The sequence below is a fragment of the Cetorhinus maximus genome, chromosome 3 (genome assembly GCF_964194155.1).
Source record: "Cetorhinus maximus chromosome 3, sCetMax3.hap1.1, whole genome shotgun sequence".
NCBI classification, from domain to species: domain Eukaryota; kingdom Metazoa; phylum Chordata; class Chondrichthyes; order Lamniformes; family Cetorhinidae; genus Cetorhinus; species Cetorhinus maximus.
Window position 1 is genome coordinate 4285350 of NC_135881.1, and position 19003 is coordinate 4304352.

Genomic DNA, 19003 nt, shown 5'->3' on the forward strand with positions numbered 1-19003 from the left:
TACAACTGTGCTGGAGATCCCTAGCCTGCCCTTCTCGCAGTCTGTTTGATGAGATCGAACCTCTTGTGTGAACAGTGCCAAGTTGCATGCTACTGTAATGTTCTTTTGAAGCTCGTTCTCAATCAGGATGAAGGGATGTTTAATGACTTACAGTTACTGCTACACCACTTGACCAGTCTGCCCCAGGTGCAGCCTGACAGAAGACGTTTAACTGCCTCAAAGGAAGGCCGTTGACAGTTGTTTTTCTAGGGAAAAGTAAACCTCCATAAATCAGTTATGGGGCTCTGTGGTTCGGTGGTGGCTTTTCCCCACTGCACACCACCGAGACCAGTGAGCAGCCCATACTGTATCATACTGTACCCAGAGTACTGCTGCTTATCTCTGGACTGAAAACTTTTTGTCTGCTATATGCCATGTACTGTCAGCTAGGACTGTCCTCTGCTGCAGCTGGTGGCATAGGGTGGGGGAGGGGATGGGAGCACTCTGACCCCACTGTTTTGCATTGTATTCTCTCGCTGGGGAGGAAGGTCGTTCTGTGTTAACTGAGATCTGAAACCCCCTTAGATTAAAAAGGGCTTTCCATGACACTGAAGATGGGGTTGTAATTATCATCACTCTCAGAAACATCCCAAAATGTTAAGAGAATTGATTTGCAATGCAGTTACTGTCATACACACAACAAAATCTGCCAAACGGCACTAAAATGGTAGATTGATTGCTGCGTTTTTGGTGGTATTGCTTGGGGGAGGTTAATCTGGGCAGGGCAGGGGATGAATTCCTCTGCTGCCTTTGAATAGGGGTCTTTAACATTCACCCCTTCGACCCAGCAGGGCTGTGCCAGTGTTTATGCTCCTCCCATCCCCCAACAGCTCACCCATCGACATAGCTTCTGTTCGTTTCTCCATCCTACACTTTCATAGCTACCCCTTAGATGTCTCTCTGCAGTTCGCACCAGCCACTCAATGTGGTAACGTGTTCCACGTTCCCAGAGCTTTGTTGTGATGGAAGTTTCTCCTGAATCCCCTATTCAATATAAATCGAGTTACATTGAGTGCACAGCACAGAAACCTCATTGCAACTGGTCCTTGCCCGCATTCATGCTCCAGATAAGCCTTCTCCCACCTCTCTTCAGCTTACTCCATACTTCCATTCCTTTCTCCCTCATGTGTTTATCTAGCTTTCTCTTAAATGCATCTATGCTATCTATATCACCCACTCCTTGTGGTAGCTCATTGCACATTCTGACCACTCTCCAGGTAAAGAAGTTTCTTCTGAATTCCCTATTGGATTTATTAGTGATTGTCTTGTATTTATGGCATCTAGTTCTAGTCTTTCCCATAAATGGAAACATTTTCTACATGTATACCCTATCAACTGCTTTTATAACTTTAAAAGACCTTTATTCGGTCATCCCTCCATCTCTTTTCTAGAGAAAGCTTTCCTGTTAGCTATAACCTCTCAGTTCAGGTATCATCCTTGTAAATTGCGCCTTCTCCAGCACCTCTATATCATTTTTTCCGTGATAGGGGGACCCGAACTGTTCAGTTCTCCAAGTGCCCATCCCTAATTGCCCTTGAACACAGTGGCTTGCTAGGCCATTTCAGAGGGCATTTAAGAGTCAACCACGTTGCTGTGGGCCTGGAGTCACATGTAGGCCACACCAGGTAAGGACGGCAGATTTCCTTCCCTAAAGGACATTAGTGAATACGTTGGATAATTCATGGTCACCATTATTGAGACTAGCTTTCAATCCAGACTTATTAATTGAATTAAAATTGATTTAAATTGCACCAGTTGTCGTGGTGAGAATTGAACCTATGCCCCATGGCCTCTGGATTGCTAGTCCAGAGAAATTACCTGTACACCACCGTCTCTTCTCCCCCCCCACCCCCACCAAGTAAAACCTCATTCTGCATGTTTACTCATGTCATTTTGCGTTTTGTTGCATTCTTCTCTGCAAACTACACCCCCTCCAGGCAATTTGGTATCATCTGCACCGATCATTGTGGAACACCACCTCCCAACTTTTGCCAATCTGAATTATTAGGGGCTACCTTCTGTTTTTATGGCCCTTAATTTTGGACTCCCCACAAGCATAGGTACATCTGCAAAGCGTAGGTACACCTGCAAGCGGGTTGCCTGAAATGTAATTTTTCTCCCTTCCTCTGCCTTCATAACAGGCATGTTGAAACTGACTGAAGTGGAATAACGACACTGGGTGGAGGAAGGAGAGTATTGTGGGAGGGGTGGGTGGGAGGGAGGGAACGTGTGGGGAGCGGGGAAGCAGAGTGAGTTTGTTTTATTGCCTCTGGCACGTTAGCTGTTTTCAAGCTTGTCACAGTAGGGAAATGTGACTGATTGTGACCCAAGAGTGATGGAATTTCCGTCCTAACCGCTCCAAGCAATAAAATACTGGGAATGCCTTGGTGGAAAGAGAACTTGGTAGTAATGGAATGAGAAGCAGCCCCACTCATGCTTGAAGTGACACACCACAGTGAACAGTGGGCTCTCACTTCAGCTGCTGTACATCGTAATTGCTTTGCCATAATTAGTACCGGATATTCACTGGAAAAATGGCTGCACTTGCCTTTATATAGAGCCTTTCCCATCCTTGAAATGCCCCAAGGTGCTTCACAACTAATTTCACAGCCAGTGTTATACAGGCAAAATGCAGCAGACAGTTTTATGCACTGCAAGATCCCAAAAGTAACATCGGAAAGGTTTCCTCGCTGGCTTTGTTTGTGTTGCTTGGACAGGACCATGGGAAGACTTGTCTGCTTCTCTTTGAATCGTGCCTTGGGAGCTTTCACACGTGCCTGTTAAGACAGGTTTGACATCTTATCCAAAAGCTGGGGCTTCTGACTGTGCAGCACCTCTTCAGTGCAATATTGTGTGTCAGATTCGATGACACCACTGGGAGCGGGGCTCATGTCTGCTCAAGCAACTTTGAGGGTGAGTGTGCAACCGATGGGCCAAGCTGGCATCGAAGCAAGTGAATGGCTGATTCAGCACTACTTGTTCTATTTCGTCCCCCTCTCACCACATCCCTGCCTGCTCCCCCCCACCCCCCACCAATGCAAACAAAGCCATTTTATCAACCCCAGCTGCCCTCAGGCTTCCTCACAGCTTCTTGATTGAATCTGTAAGGTGAAACGTCTGACAGGGTAATCAGTCAAATATGTACTTGGCACTTGCTGCACATTCAGAGGGAACACATTGATGTGAGGATATGGTTTGTGATAGAACTGGAAAGGAGGTGGCGGGTGGGGGGGAGAAAAAGAAAGAGGAGAGTGAAAAAAAAAACTACAGACCTCAAGGGAGAAGGGAGGAAGGAAGAAGGAACGAGAGTGCGGTTATATTGGAGAGCATGGGGTCTGCAATCTAGCAGACACTGCCGTCATTGTGAGCTGGAGAGGGGAGAGGAGGAGGGGTGAGGAATAGGAAACTCTCTTCTCTCCAGAGAAAGTGGACAGGAACCGGGAGAGTGAAAAAATTCCAGAGGTGGGGAATGTCTTCCTCTTTCTCCAGACAGCCGCCAGGCACAGTGCCAGCTCCTGTACCTGCAGCTCGGATCAAGCCCAGACTGCCGGCCCTCGACTGGGGAGCAGGGCTGCCAAGTGCAGGCAGATGTGGGCTTGCAATGCATTAACTCTTTCCCAGTCTGACGGCAACAGCAACTGGTGTGAGCAGCAACTGTAGAAAAGCTGACACGCTCAACTCTAGACTTTCCTTCTTTTAAAGATGCTTCCCCTCTTGCTAATCTGTCGCATTTTGTCCATTTTCTTTTGTTTGTTTTTTCCCTTTCCCCTCGTTTATCCAAGCAATCAAATACATTCAGATTAAAACGGGAATTTCTGGGTGAGAATGGAGACCATCCTTAGTTCAAGTATGGAACACGCCACCATGAGTAAGTGAGATGTATAGTGTAGGTACAGTTTAAGGGGAAGCTTGCTAAGTACATGATGGAGAAAGAAATAGAAGGAAATGCTGATAGGGTGGAAGGGAGTGTGTGAAATGTAAACACTCGCATAGAGCTGTTGGGCTGAATGGTCTGCTCTTGTGTCATATATTTATTCTGTTGTATATGAAATTCCATGACAAACAGTGTTGAAACATCAGCATGTGGCAGACCTTTAATCAGCATGAAGCGCCTCAATTATTTCTTTAATATTTGGCTGTTTTTTTACCTCTTTCCCCCAACGCCTTGGTGCACACTGGCCTATAGCACCGTGGGCACTGCCAGTCCTCTGGTACCTTGCCCATGTGCCCAATCTGTGTGAGTAGAGACGGAGTGTGATGGTGGGAGATTTGACTATTGGAGGTAAGCGGGTATTGTGAAACAACCTGATCATGCAATTATTTGTCATCCTGTACACACTTTTATTGTAAATTGATGAATAGAGAGCGAGGGGGGTTGGCGGTGGGGGGGGGATCTGCCATCCATCCTGCTCCACAAGCGGATGCCTTTCAGTCGCTGTTCTGCCATTACTGCTCCAGCTGTCATCGAGGGAATTCAGCACTGACCAGGAATCAAACCTTGGACTTTCTAATCTGTATGGCTTACCAGTGCTTAGATTGGCTTTGTATCTGCCCTGGTCAGTGAGATCCCAGGGTGTTCAACAAATTGAAGTGAACCCTCATGTTTATTAAAAAATTTGCATGGCTCTTAAAACTACAGATTTTCTATTTTGATTTTGATAGTTCAGGCCAATTCCTCCTCTGGGGCCGGCAGTTCAGGTTTAATTGGCCGTATTGTGCCTCAGTAGCTCAACTACTGTATCTGACTTTCCAGTGGTTTTTCAGCCGATATAGAAAACAGATCCCTCTCTTTAACGAGAAAGCATGATCCTGTGGAAAGTTACAAAACACCAGATGGTTGCTGTGATATCATTGTACCCCGAGCCTGCTGCCAGGAGAGCTGGTGGCGGGTGCCCCCCCCTCCTGCCTTTAAAACCACAGGAACTGTCCAACTGCAAATCCACCTCCCATCTCTCTGGTGTGAAGGCACCTGATTCATTCCACGTTAGCTTCATAAGAACAATAGGCTATAAAGAAGTGCAATAAGGAGGGAGGGGAGCGGGGAGCTGTAACCAGTGATCAGTTGTGCAGCATTGTCGAATCATCCAGCACAGGCGGAGGCCATTTGGCCCGTCGTTCCTTTGCCGGCTTTTTTGAAAGAGGTAACAATTGGACCCAGTCTCCTTTTTCGTTGCAGCCTGACAAAACTTCTCATTTCACGTATTGATTCAATTCCCCTTAGAATTTTACTAATGAATCTGCTTCCACCACCCTTCGACATAGTGTTTTCCAGATCATAACAATTTGCTGGCTTTCCCTTTTTAAAAAAAAACGTTCTCCTTATCTTTCTTCTGGTCCGTTTGCTAAAAATCTTAAATCTGTGTCCCCTAGTTGTTGATGTTCCTGCCACTGATAACCACCATCCAAACCTGTCAAGATTTTGAATGCTTGGAATAAATCTCCTCTTAACCTTCTCTGCTCTAAGGAGAACAGAGTCTTTTCATTTAGTCCAAGTGCCTCACCCCAGGACTTTCAAATGGCATTTGATAAAGTCTCTCTTAATAGACTGGCTAGCATAATTTAAGGCCCTTTAAAAATTGAATTGAGATTGAAGGGATAGTGTTTGTGTGGATATGAAGTTGGACAGAAAGCAGAGAATAATGGGGAACTGTGGTACTTCAGACTGGGCAGAAGTGTACAGTGGTGTCCAGCACTGCTCTTTTCAGTATATATTAATGACTTGGACTTGAGTGTACAGGGTGTATTTTCAAGGTTTTCAGATGATGCAAAACTAATGGAGCAAACAGTGAGGGGCATAGTAACAACTTCAGGTGGACATAGGCAGACTGGGGAAATGGTAGATGAACTTTTAATGTAGAGAAGTGTGGAGTGATTCAGTTTTGTAGGGAGAATAAGTAGATACAATAAACAAAATGGTACAATTTGAAAGAAGGTTCAGGAACAGAGACACCTGAGGGGCATGTGCACAAATCTTTGCAGGTGGTAGATCAATAAGAGAATGGTGTTTATAAAGGCTTTATTTTGCCTCTGGCTTTAATTTTTAAAAATTTATTCTATCATGGGATGTGGTCATCGCTGGCTAGGCCAGCTTTTATTGCTCATCTCTGATGGCCCTTAAGAAGGTGTTGGTGAGCTGCCTTCTTGAACTGCTGCAGTCCCTGTGGTGTAGGTACACCCACAGTGCTGTTAGGAAGGGAGTTCCAGGATTTTGACCCAGCGACAGTGAAGGAACAGCGACGTATTTCCAAGTCAGGATGTTGTGTGGCTTGAAGGGGAACTTGCACATGGTGGTGTTGCCATGCATATGCTGCCCTTGTCCTTATTGGCAGCAGAGGTTACAGTTTGGAAGGTGCTGTTTAAGGAGCCTTGGTGAGCTGCTGCAGTGCATCTTGTAGATGGTACGCACTGCTGCCACTGTGCGTCGGTGGGAGAGGGAGTGAATATTTAAGGTGGTGGATGGGTTGCCCATCAAGCAAGCTGCTTTGTCCTGGACGGCACCAAATTTCTTGAGTGTTGATGGAATTGCACCAATCCAGGCAAGTGGAGAGTATTCCATCACACTCCTGACTTGTGCCTTGTAGATTGTAGACAGGCTTTGGAGAGTCATGAGGTGAACTACTCGCTGCAGAATTCCCAGCCTCTGACCTGCTCTTGTAGCCACAGTATTTATATGGTTGGCCCAGTTCAGTTTCTGGTCAATGATCTCAGATTGTTGATAATGGGGGATTCGGCGATGGTAATGCCACTGAATATCTTTGTGTCATCTGCAAGTTTAGCTACCTCTCCTTCGCTTCCCTCGTTTATGTCATTGATGTAAATTGTAAAAAGTTGAGGCCCCAGTACAGACCCCTGTGGGACTCCACTCATCACATCCTGCCAATCAGACAAAGACCCACTTATGCATACTCTCTGTTTTCTGCCAGCCAGCCAATCTTCTATCCAGGCTAATATATTACCCCCTACACCATGAGCTTTTATTTTCTGCAATAATCTTTGATATGGCACCTTATCAAATGCTTTCTGGAAATCCAAGTACAGCATGTCTACAGGCTCCCCTCTATGACAGCGCATGTTACTCCTTCAAAGAACTTTAATACACTGGTTAAACATGATTTCCCTTTCGTATAACCATGCTGACTCTTCCCGATTACCTTGGATTTTTCTAAATGCCTAGCTATAACCTCTTTAATGATCGACTCTTTAACACCTTCCCTGCGACAGACGTCAAGCTAACTGGCTGATAGTTTCCTGTTTTCTGCCTCCCTCCCTTCTTGAATAGAGGGGTTATATTTTCCAGCCTGATGGAACCTTTCCAGAATCTAGTGAATTTTGTAAAATTAACACCAACGCACCTACTGCCTCATTAGCCACCTCTTTTAAGACCTCAGGATGAAGTCCACCTGGACCCAGAGACTTGTCAGCCGCAGCTCCAACAGTTTGCTGACTACTGCTTCCCTAGTGATTGTAATTTCACCAAGTTCCTCTCTCCCCTCCATCTTCCAAGTTACAGCTATTAATGGAATGTTTTATTAATAGGGGTATTGAGTACAAGAGTAAGGAGGTCATGTTGAACTTGTATAAGGCACTAGTTAGGCCTCATCTGGAGTACTGCATCCAGTTCTTGGTGCCATACTTGAGGAAGGATGTGAAGGCATTGGAGAGAGAGTACAGAGGAGGTTCACGAGAATGCTTACTGGGATGAAGAACTATAGCTATGAGGATGGAGTGGAGAGGTTGGGACTGTTTTCCTAGGAGAAAAGAAGGTTGAAAGGAGACTTGATAGAAATTATTCAAGATCCTGAGGGGTATGGACAGGCTAAATAGTGAGAAACTGTTCCTACTCAAGGGAGCATCAAGAAGTAGAGAGCACAGATTCAAAATAATTGGCAAAAGGAGAAAAAGTAATGCGAAAAAAATTTTCACCCAGAGGGTGGTTGGAGTCTAGAACAAACTTTCTGAAAGGGTGGTGGAGGCAGGTTCAATTGAGGTATTCAAAAGGGAATTGGAATGCTACCTAAAAAGAGAGAATGTGCAAGGTTACGGGGATAAGGCAGGGGAGTGGGACTAGGTAGAATGCTCTTTCAGTGAGCCAGTGCAAACTCAGTGGGCTGAATGGCCTCCTTCTGCATTATAAAGATTATGTGATTATGTGAGATGTGGTTATATTTTTTCTTGGTGATGGTTGTTGCCTGGTACTTGTGTGGCATGAATGTTACTTGCCGCTTATCAGCCAAATCCTGAATGTTGTCCAGGTCTTGCTGGATATGAACACAGACAACTTCAGTACCTGAGGAGTCACAAATGGTACTAAGCATTGTGCAGTCATCAGTGAACATCCCCACTTCTGACCTTACGATGGAGGGAGGATCATTGATGAAGCAGTTGAAGATGGTTGGGCTAGGTCACTACCCTAAGGAACTCCTGCAGTGATGTAAATAAAAGGAAAAAACGGCAGATGCTGGAAATCCAAAACAAAAATAAAAATACCTGGAAAAACTCAGCAGGTCTGACAGCATCTGCGGAGAGGAACACAGTTAACGTTTCGAATCCGTATGACTCTTCAACCGAACTAAGGAAAAATAGAAAAGAGGTGAAATATAAGCTGGTTTAAGGGGTGGGGGTGGGACAAGTAGAGCTGGATAGAGGGCCAGTGATAGGTGGAGATAACCAAAAGATGTCATAGACAAAAGGACAAAGAGGTGTTGAAGGTGGTGATATTATCTAAGGAATGTGCTAATAGGTGACATTAAGGGTAGAAAGCAGGACGAGCAAGGTACAGATAGCCCTAGTGGGGGTGGGGTGGGGTGGGGGGAAGGGATCAAAATAGGCTAAAAGGTAGAGATAAAACAATGGATGGAAATACATTTAAAAATAATGGAAATAGGTGGGAAAAGAAAAATCTATATAAATTATTGGAAGAAAGGGGGTGGGGATGGAGGAGAGAGTTCATGATCTAAAATTGTTGAACTCAATATTCAGTCCGGAAGGCTGTAAAGTGCCTAGTTGGAAGATGAGGTGCTGTTCCTCCAGTTTGCGTTGAGCTTCACTGGGACATTGCAGCAGGCCAAGGATGGACATGTGGGTATGAGAGCAGGGTGGAGTGTTGAAATGGCAAGCGACAGGGAGGTCTGGGTCATGCTTGTGGACAGACTGAAGGTGTTCCACAAAGCGGTCACCCAGTCTGCGTTTGGTCTCTCTAATGTAGAAGAAACCGCATTGGGAGCAATGAATGCAGTAGACTAAATTGAGGGAAGTGCAAGTGAAATGCTGCTTCACTTGAAAGGAGTGTTTGGGCCCTTGGACGGTGAGGAGAGAGGAAGTAAAGGGGCAGGTGTTGCACCTTCTGCGGTTGCATGGGAAGGTTCCGTGGGAGGGGGGTTGAGGAGTAGGGAGTGATGGAGGAGTGGACCAGGGTGTCCCGGAGGGAACGATCCCTACGGAATGCCGCCGGAGGGGGCGAAGGGAAGATGTGTTTGGTGGTGGCATCATGCTGGAGTTGGCGGAAATGGCGGAGGATGATCCTTTGCATGCAGAGGCTAGTGGGGTGATAAGTGAGGACCCTAGGGGGACCCTATCATGGTTCTGGGAGGGAGAGGAAGGTGTGAGGGTGGATGCGCGGTAGATGGGCCGGACACAGTTGAGGGCCCTGTCAACCACCGTTGGTGGAAAACCTCGGTTAAGAAAGAAGGAAGACATGTCAGAGGAACTGTTTTTGAAAGTGGCATCATCAGAACAGATGCGACGGAGGTGAAGGAACTGAGAGAATGGGATGGAGTCCTTACAGGAAGCGGGTTGTGAGGAGCTGTAGTCGAGGTAGCTGTGGGAGTCGGTCGGCTTGTAATGAATATCCTGCAGTGATGTCCTGGAACTGAGATACTTAATAGAGGACTAGGGTACATAGTAAAGAAGCTATGCTAAACCTGTCTAAAACACTTGTTAGAACTCAGCTGGAGGAGTTCTGTGGTCCCTCCAATAGTCCCAAGCTTTAGAAAGGAATGCAGAGGAGATTTGCTGGAATGGTACCAGAGATATTAGACACGTGGAGAGACTGGGCAAGTTGGGATGATCTATGGAGAGAGAAACAGAGTTAATGTTTCAGACCTCTCTCTATAGACGCTGCCAGACCTGCTGAACATTTCCAGTACTTTTCTGTTTTTATTTCAGATTTCTAACATCTGCAGTATTTGGCTTTTGTATTAACGTTAAGAGAAGATTTAATGGATGTGTTCAAAATTCTGAAGGGATTTGATAGGGTGAATAGAGAGAAACAGTTTTCAGTGGCAGGAGGGTCAGTAACCAGAGGATACAGATTTAATATAATTAGCAAAAGAAACAGGCGACAGGAGGAAAGAGGATTGTTTACACAGTTGTTGTGATCTGGAATTCACTGAAAAGACAGTGGAAGCAGTTTCAATAATAATGTTTAAAAATGAATTTGATGGAAAATATTGCAGGGCTATGGGGGGAAAGAGCGATAGCCCTTTTATAGATGGACTGAATGGCCTGCCTCTGTGTTGTATCATTTTATAACTCTGACATTGGGATCTGTAAAAGAAATGAGTGTGTAACCATTGCCCTGATGTGAACCAGACATCCAGCTTTGGATATATTAATTCCAAATTATAGTTATTGTTTAAACTGTCATTTGGTAGTACAGAACTTGAATATTGCTGTAAAAAGAGACATATTTTTGAAGCTTTTCATCTTGTACTCATCAGGACAGCTATGCAAGATAAACCAGTAGTAAAGGGAACAACAATTTATACTGCATGGGAAGAGATTGCAGATCGGTTGGCAAGTGGACTCTGGTAAATGCATTGCCATGAAGAATGCAGCAGAGAACAATTAACTGCCAATTTTATGTTTCAAATTCAAATCAGGCATGTCGACTCTGGTTCATTCCCCATGGCAATGGCTTGACCAATCAGAGTCCACTTGCCAACCGATCAGCACTCTCTTCTTGTGCAGCATAAATTGTTGTTCAGTTTACTGTTGGTTTACCTTGCGTACCTGTCCTGATGAGTGCAAGATGAAATGCTTCAATAGCATGTCCTTTTTCAGCAATACTCAAATTGTTATTTACCTAATACTTGGGGGAGTGAAGCTGAGGAAGTCCCACCTGGCCTGCTGTAAAATGAGGGTCCTGATCCCATTGACCCCCATGTTATTAAGGACATGTGTAACAATCCAGCTGCTTGCTCTAACATTCATTCACTTTTTAAATAAAAAGTCTTTAACACCTAGCTGCACCGCAAAGTTTTTTTAATAATCAATGCCACAGCAAAGGACGTTAAAAACCAGGCTTTATTTACATGTGGTGATGGTGGGCAGAGTGCTGGGTGGCGTGATGCTCTGGATCCCTTGTGATGTTTTTATCACTTGCACTGCTATGTGATTTTTTTTTTAAGGAGGTTGATTCCCAGCCCTGTTAAGTGTATCTTTGTGACACATTCTGTGATCAGGAGATGCTGGTAATGTGAAGGCAAGAATATCATGGAGGCACCTGTGGGAGAGCATGGAGTTTTAGACGACAAATCGATGACCATTAGGTGCTCTGCGAAGGAGCTGCTCTCAGATTGAGACTGTGTGATCAAGGCATCTCTGCTCAGAACAGGCCTTTCTGACATCAGAAACAACACCATCACTTTCACCTCCCCAACTGCTAATCAGGAATAAGAAGATGCGGATTATAAGGGAGACTGATGCTGACAGCATTGAGCACTGTCCCATAATTAACAGGAGACCGAGGGAATTGACTTAACTTTCTGGGATAAACTAGTCATCTGGTATCTAACCCGGGTACTGCTGTGTCTGCCTGCGTGCAGGCCAAGAGGGACAACTCCTCCGGTACCTTAAACAAAAACAGAATTACCTGGAAAAGAGTCGACGTTTCGAGTCCACATGACCCTTCAACAGAACTCAGTTCTTCTCCACCGATGCTGCCAGACCTGCTGAGTTTTTCCAGGTAATTCTGTTTTTGTTTTGGATTTCCAGCATCCGCAGTAGTTTTTTGTTTTTATCCTCCGGTATCTTCCTTGCTCAGGTAGACTATTTGAGGCCTGAACCTGATCCTGCTCTCAAGAATGTTGAGTTGTGTTTTTTTTTTGGTAGCACTGCATTAACAACCAAAGAGCGGGAGCTCTGATTTTATTTGTCTCCACTGCCCCATCTTGCTGGATGAAGGGACCGGTGAGGGTAATGGAGCAATTAGAATCCAGCTGTCAGTTTCCCACCAGTGTCATTTTACTGTGTCAATTTCAACAGGGAGTGTTTTTCAGAAACCTCTTTAATCCTGCTCTGGGTTTTGTTCTGGTCAGATCATTTTGGACAAAGCACCTCCTCAGCCCTGGGTCAGTGTTTGGAGAGTTGTTTGAAAATATTGGCGTTCATATGTACTTGTTCAGCTCTTTGCAATTGTTTTTTCTGGTGATGGAAATGGTTGTAGCAAATTTCCTGATTTTAGAGAGCTGCCTCTGAGCATGGGCAGTATAAATGGTGTGTCTATGATCAAACGTGTACTTTGAGATGTACTGTGATGCCATGTTGTTACACTGGCTTATGCATTAAACTATCAAGTAGTGAGAGTTTGGATTGATGAAGTGTGGTTGAGAACTCTGCTGTGTACATGAATAGAGGAGGTGTGATCCATGGTGCTTGCAGCAGTGCTGCCTAACAAACATCATCATGGGATATCGCAGTGTATCTTGCTGAACTCTCTATAATCTGTTTGCAATTAACTTTTATACACTTAGTAATAATTGACTCATATATTTCTCCACTTTATTACAACAGTTAGAAACTGCGCCAGCAGTCCAGAGGCTGCTTCAAGGAATCTTCAAATGCTTAAACTCCCCACCGCTGCCCCCACCAAATAGAGCATTCGCACTTTCCAAACCCTCTGAAACCATTTGTCCCTTTCTTGCCCTTTAATGGAGTGATACAGTAGGGAAGGAGACCATTCAGGCTGTTTTGCTTGTGCTGGCCCTTTGAATGGAAGAGCGATCCAGTTCGTTTACCACCCTGCTCTTTTCCCCAAGCCCTGCAACTTTTTCCTTCTCAAGTATTTTTCCAATTCCCTCTTTGAAAGTTATTATTGAATCTGCTTCCTTTCAGGCAACGCATTCCAGATTACAAAAAAAACTTTTAAAAAAAATTCTCATCTCCCCTCCGCTCCTTTTGCCGATTAACTGATTACCTTCAATCTGTGTCTTCTGGTTACCGACCCTCCTGCCAGTGGAAACAGCTTTTCCTTATTTACTCTTATTGAAATCCTTCATGATTTTTAACACTTCTGTCAAATCTGCTCTAAGGAGAATAATCCCACCGCCTCCAGTCTCTCCATAACTGAGGTGGTGTTTCCCTGGAACCATCCCAGTAAATCTCCTCAGCCCCCAAATCAAGGCTCGGTGCTCCGTCCTAAATTGACATGACTTTGAAATTTGTGGACCCAAAGGTTTTGGAGAATTTCTTTTGGTAGCAACCTCGCTCTGTTGGTTGGATGATTGCTGAATTGCAACACTGAGAACCGCTAGAAGCAGTGTCTTGTGATGTGTGCTATTTCACGGCAGCATTTGATACTCTACGTGGTCCCTGAGGTTCCACGGACTGAGCGCTTTGTACTCACTCAGGCTGATTTTGGCAACAATAAATATTGACAGTTATCTCGTGATGAATGTTCAGCTGCTTTTGTAAGGCAGTAGCCCCAGCCCCCTCGGCATCTCTCCAAAGTAATTTCTCCTGACCTGCTTTCTGGTCAACGGGGAGCTCATCCCAAGCTCCAGTGATCGCTTTGAAATGCTACCAGCAGCCCTGAGTGTCCTGAGCTTGGCACCTGTAACAAACACACTCCATGGGGCTCCCAAGTGCATGAAGAGCACTTCCCCCTTCATGTTGCTTCTGTAGAATCATAGAATCGTTACAGCACATCAGAGAATGCAAGGAGTGTTGGGGGGAGAGGGGAATGATTCACACTCCACGCCGTGCCTGTCTGTAAGGTGCCCAGACACTAATTATTAAGGTTTAAAATAATTGAGCCAGACGGCCATTGGTTCAAGTCCACAGAATCAAAGCTGACACTCCCAGCGCTGTACTGCTGCACTGCCAAGATACTATCTTTCCGATGAAATATTAAACTGAGGCACCTCCTGTCCAAACAGGTGGGCTAAACAGTACTATTTCGAAGAAGAACAGGAGAGTCCTCCGTGCTGTTCAGGCCAATATATATATATATATATCACTCCATCAACATTACCAAAACAGATAACCTGCTGATTTATCTTACTGCTGTTTGTGGGAGTTTGCTTGTGCAAATTGGCTGCTGTTTTTCTCTACTACAATGGCAACACTTCAAGAGAAAGATTAAATGAGCTGCAAGATGCTTTAGCATTTGATTCTGATGTACTTATATTGTGAAAGGCATTATATAAATGGAAGTTCTTTAAATAATGTTATAGTTTCAGCCTCAATAAACATGTATGGTTAACCATTCCATGTTTAACATGGGTGGCATATGTCTCCTGGCATCCCGTTTTGCATTTGTGATGATCTTCAGTCTATGCCTGAGGAATTAACTTGTTTTGGTTAAAAGAACGTTTGATGAGCAAATCTTTAACCATGGTAGGAAAACCATGAGTAATGCATTCTTCTCCTGTCTCACTCTCCTTATCTAATCTTACTGGCGTTTGAGTATGTTCATATAATTCCAAATAGATTGAAATCTCAAATGAAAATATCTCAGACTTGAGAAACAGCAGTCAGAATGGAGCTTTCAATAAAAGCCTGTTGAGGTCATTGTTGCTCTAGATGTTATCTCTCAATCCCACCTGATTTTGGAAGCTTCATGCTATGGTGAGCCCTAAAATTCTAGGTTAAACACACATAATGAAAGTGGAGTGGGGGAGAGAGAGAGAGAGGGAGTCATCGAGTAATCGAGTGTCGTCAACTGGATCACTGGTCACTGTGTCACTTCTGGGAGTCAGCTTGTCCCTTTTCAGCCAAGAGCCATGGAATGTATCTGTCACGGAGATTTTAACTGAGGGGTCATAATCTGTGGGGAGTGTTTTGAGAGTATTTAGAAGCTGGTGGCTCGTTGGGGGTGTGGGGGTTTGCAGACGAGGACAGCTCAGGTTGCCAGCATGCCGCTCCTGACTAATTGATTCCAGATCCGTGACCAAGAGTCAGATGAGCGGTGAGACCTTTTTACCACACAGGGAAGGAATGCACTGCTCTCAGCTCCTGACGTAGTGACCATAGCAAACTGGCGAGCAAGAGAACCTGCTGAAGGAACTGGGCGATTGAGACAGCATATTTGCTCTTCGGGCCTGTCTGTTTTTGCCTAAGATAAAACATTAATCCGTAACATTGAGGAGCCTGAGTGCTTAATGTGCCATAGTATCAGTCTATAATTTAATGTAATGTCATGGCTTATTACCAGATTTAATCAGCTTGACGAAAGCTGCTGTGATCTCATTTAACTTTTCTTTTTCCCCCTGGTGGACAGTGACTCCTGGAATGCTAATGGCATTTGTCTGTTATTTTCCTGACTGCAAAATGTGCCGATTCTTGACTTTCCTTCTGAATGTTTTCATATAAACAATTATTTCTGGGCACCCTCTATCTTCTGCAAAAAGCTGAGTGACTACTCGGGCATTGACTCTATTAAAAGAAATTCAAAGATTATATATGTATTAGCCAGATAATATTTGATGAACAGTGGCTGAATGCATCTTAAACATTCATTCCCTCCACCACCCACGCACAGTGGCAACAGTGTGTGCTACCTACAAGGTGCATGGCTGCAACTCACCAAGGCTCCTTCAACAGCACCTTCCAAACCCATGACCTCTACCACTTAAAAGGATAAGGGCAGCAGATGCATGGGAACAACACCACCTGGAAATTTCCCTCCAAGCCACACACCATCCTGACTTGGAAATATATCGCTGTTCCTTCGCTGTCACTGGATCAAAATCCTGGAACTCCCTTCCTAACAGCACTGTGGGTGTACCTACACCACATGGACTGCAGCAGTTCAAGGAGGCAGCTCACCACCACCTTCTCAAGTCAAATTATGGATGGACAGTAAATGCTGACCTTCCCAGTGATGTTTTTATGATGTCCCATGGATGAGTTAAACAAAGTGTTGTACACAGTCTTTTTGCTCCTACTCCCTCACCCCCACCCCCAAAATGACCAGAATTTTAAAATGATGCATAGCAGAGTTAGGGCTCGTGCCTTGAGTGTTTTGTGGCCTATGTTAGCTGTGCCAAATGAGTGGTGGGATTGAGGCTCTGAGCAAAAGCACAGGGAAAGTGGGGGGTGAAATCCAATGGTGAGTTTCTCACTGTTGTGTTTGGTTAGCTGAAACAGCTTCTGTGTAGCTTGAGAGCAGTTCATCTGTCAGGCAGCTGACGTGTAATGGTGTCAGGAGAAAACAGTGAAAAATCTAACGTGGAAAAATAAATCTTAAAAGAACAACTTTTATAAGTTTTTGTGTTTTTTTTCAAATGTTGAGTACCACAAGCGGAATTCAAATTGAACTCCTGAATTGATGGACAAGATTTTGTTGTCCCTTTTGTAGTATTCACATATGTGCTTTGTACAACATGTCTGTGACATCTATTAAAATCTTGTTCAGCTGTCCTTGTATCTGGTCTAGCTGTTGCTGGCTCATCAATCCACGTCACCTTTAATTTGGAATTTATGGTTTCATCTCGTATGGTTTTACACTCAAGTTTTACTGTTTACATACTTATGAAAATCTGGAACTCTGTCACATAACGTGTAATTAGGCAATTTTTAGAAAAGTGACAGTCTCTCAAGGCACACTTCTACACTGCCATCGTGACCCCTCACCACAGCATTTTAGTCTGTACTCAGTATTTTCAGTGTTGCAGTATATGGTTCATTCCCTGAAAATCCCCCCAAAATCTCGGGCATTGCTCACAATTCCTGTCATATTGATGAGAATTCCTCATAACCGCTCTCGTCAACGATTCCACTCTGCTTTCTTTATTCTTTCATGGGATGTGGGCATCACTAGAAAGACAAGCACTTATTGCCTATCCCTAATTGCCTTTGAACTGATTGGTTTGCTAGACCATTTCAGAGGGCAGTTAAGAGTCAATCATAATGCTATGGGTCTGGAGTCATATGTAGGGCAGACCAGATAAGGACAGCAGATTTCAATTACAACAGTTGACTGCAGAGACTAGCTTTATAGTCCAGATTTTTATTAACTGAATATAAATTCCACCAGCAGCCGTGGTGGGATTTGAACCCATGTCCCCAGGGCCTCTGGATCACTAGTTCAGTGACATTATCACTATGCCACCTCCAGGTATCAAGTTCGTTCTCTCAATTATCACAAGTGCCAGGCATCTTTGTTTGCCAGAAGCAAACCACATCTTGATCTTATTCATGGGGCAGTGAAAAGTATTTTTTTCAAATCTTCTAAAGACATTTCCTACATATCTTTCACTAGTCTAAACAGCAGTCAGCACCTCTTACTTTTGTTGGCTTCTTTCTTGGTCACCACTTGTCTATCAACATTTTTGGGCACGCTGCCTCTTCTACTTATAAATAAAACTCCCACATCTTCATTGCTCATGTCAAACACTCTTCCCTTCAACCAATCTTAACTCTCAAGTTAACATCTGTTCCAAGACTTACAAACTGCAAACTTTTTTTCTGGGTTGACTTATGTAATCTCTCTGCCTCTCCCCCTCCCATTCTGGCTCTGTCTGAAAAAATTGCAATTATTTCCTCTTTGAGTTTGCATTGAATATAAGTTTAATACATTACAAAAGAATTGCTGCCCTCCATTGTAGGAGATTGAATTTGAAAAGAGGCTGGTTTACCTTTTCGGGAGGGTGATCTATTTTTCTGCCCTATGTCGCCCTGTAGCACGGAGTGGTCTCTACCAGCTCAATTGTATAAGCGATTCTTCACACAAAGGGCAGTTGGGATCAAATGGGAAAGTGGAGTTGAGATGAAGAATCGGTCATGAATGGTGGAGCAGGTTTGAGGTGCCAAATAGCCTGCTCTTGTTCCCAATCCAAAACTGTCTTCATCTGATTCCTACTTCTCATCAGGAATTGCAGCCAGGGGCACGGAAGTTGATCATAGTGTACTGCTTCTGGTTGCAACCAGCTAACTCCATGCTGGCCCATGTTCAGACTGGGGCTACCTACATCTGTAAGGTTCATTTCAGTCACAGCTGGAATTTCTAATGGGTACTGAGGGGTGTCTCAAATTTCACCATCTGCCACGATGGAATTCGAACCTGGGTCCCCAGAGCAAACTCTGGGTCTCTGGGTTACTAGCCCAATGACGATACCACTACACCACCGCCTCTCCATGGAAGACACGGATTTAAAGTTTTGGGCAAGAGATGCAGGGAGAATAGCAGGGAAAATAGGAGGAAGAACTTTTTTTACACGGTGAATGGTAATGACCTGGTACTTGATGCCTACTAGGGTGGTGGAAGCAGAAACAATGATTACCAAAGGAAATTGGAATGGCACTTGAGGGAAATTAACCAGCAGGACCAAGGGGATCGACCAGGGGAGTGGGACTGATTACTCCAAGGAAAACTGGAATGGACCTGATGGGCCAAATGGCCTCCTTCTGTGCCATATAACTCTCTAAGAAGGCTCAATTGTGAAACACTGATAGCTGAAGAATTAACAGAATTCTTTGTATGCTGGCAGTACTGAGTACCTGCGGAAGTTCCAGAGTTGGTGGGCTGCCTGTTCATCTAGGGTGACGAACCCTCTAGTTAATGGGTCATTCAGCAGCATGTGAAATAATTTTGAGGGTCATGAAGAGGGACAGAAGGCTTGTTTCCCTGAGTCAAGCACACAATATGAGGCTAGGACTGTGTGTAGAGCAGACCGGAGTAGGGGCAGCAGCTTCCGTTCTCTCTAGGCATTGAGAACCATTTGATGGTCACTCCAGATTTATC

General features: G+C 44.5%; 1 protein-coding gene across 1 annotated transcript in view; it reads left to right on the forward strand.

The window, feature by feature from the left end:
* The window catches only part of bop1 (BOP1 ribosomal biogenesis factor), a 170269-nt gene that overhangs the window by 53115 nt on the left and 98151 nt on the right, over nt 1-19003 (forward strand). The gene's annotated exons all lie outside the window — the stretch shown is intronic.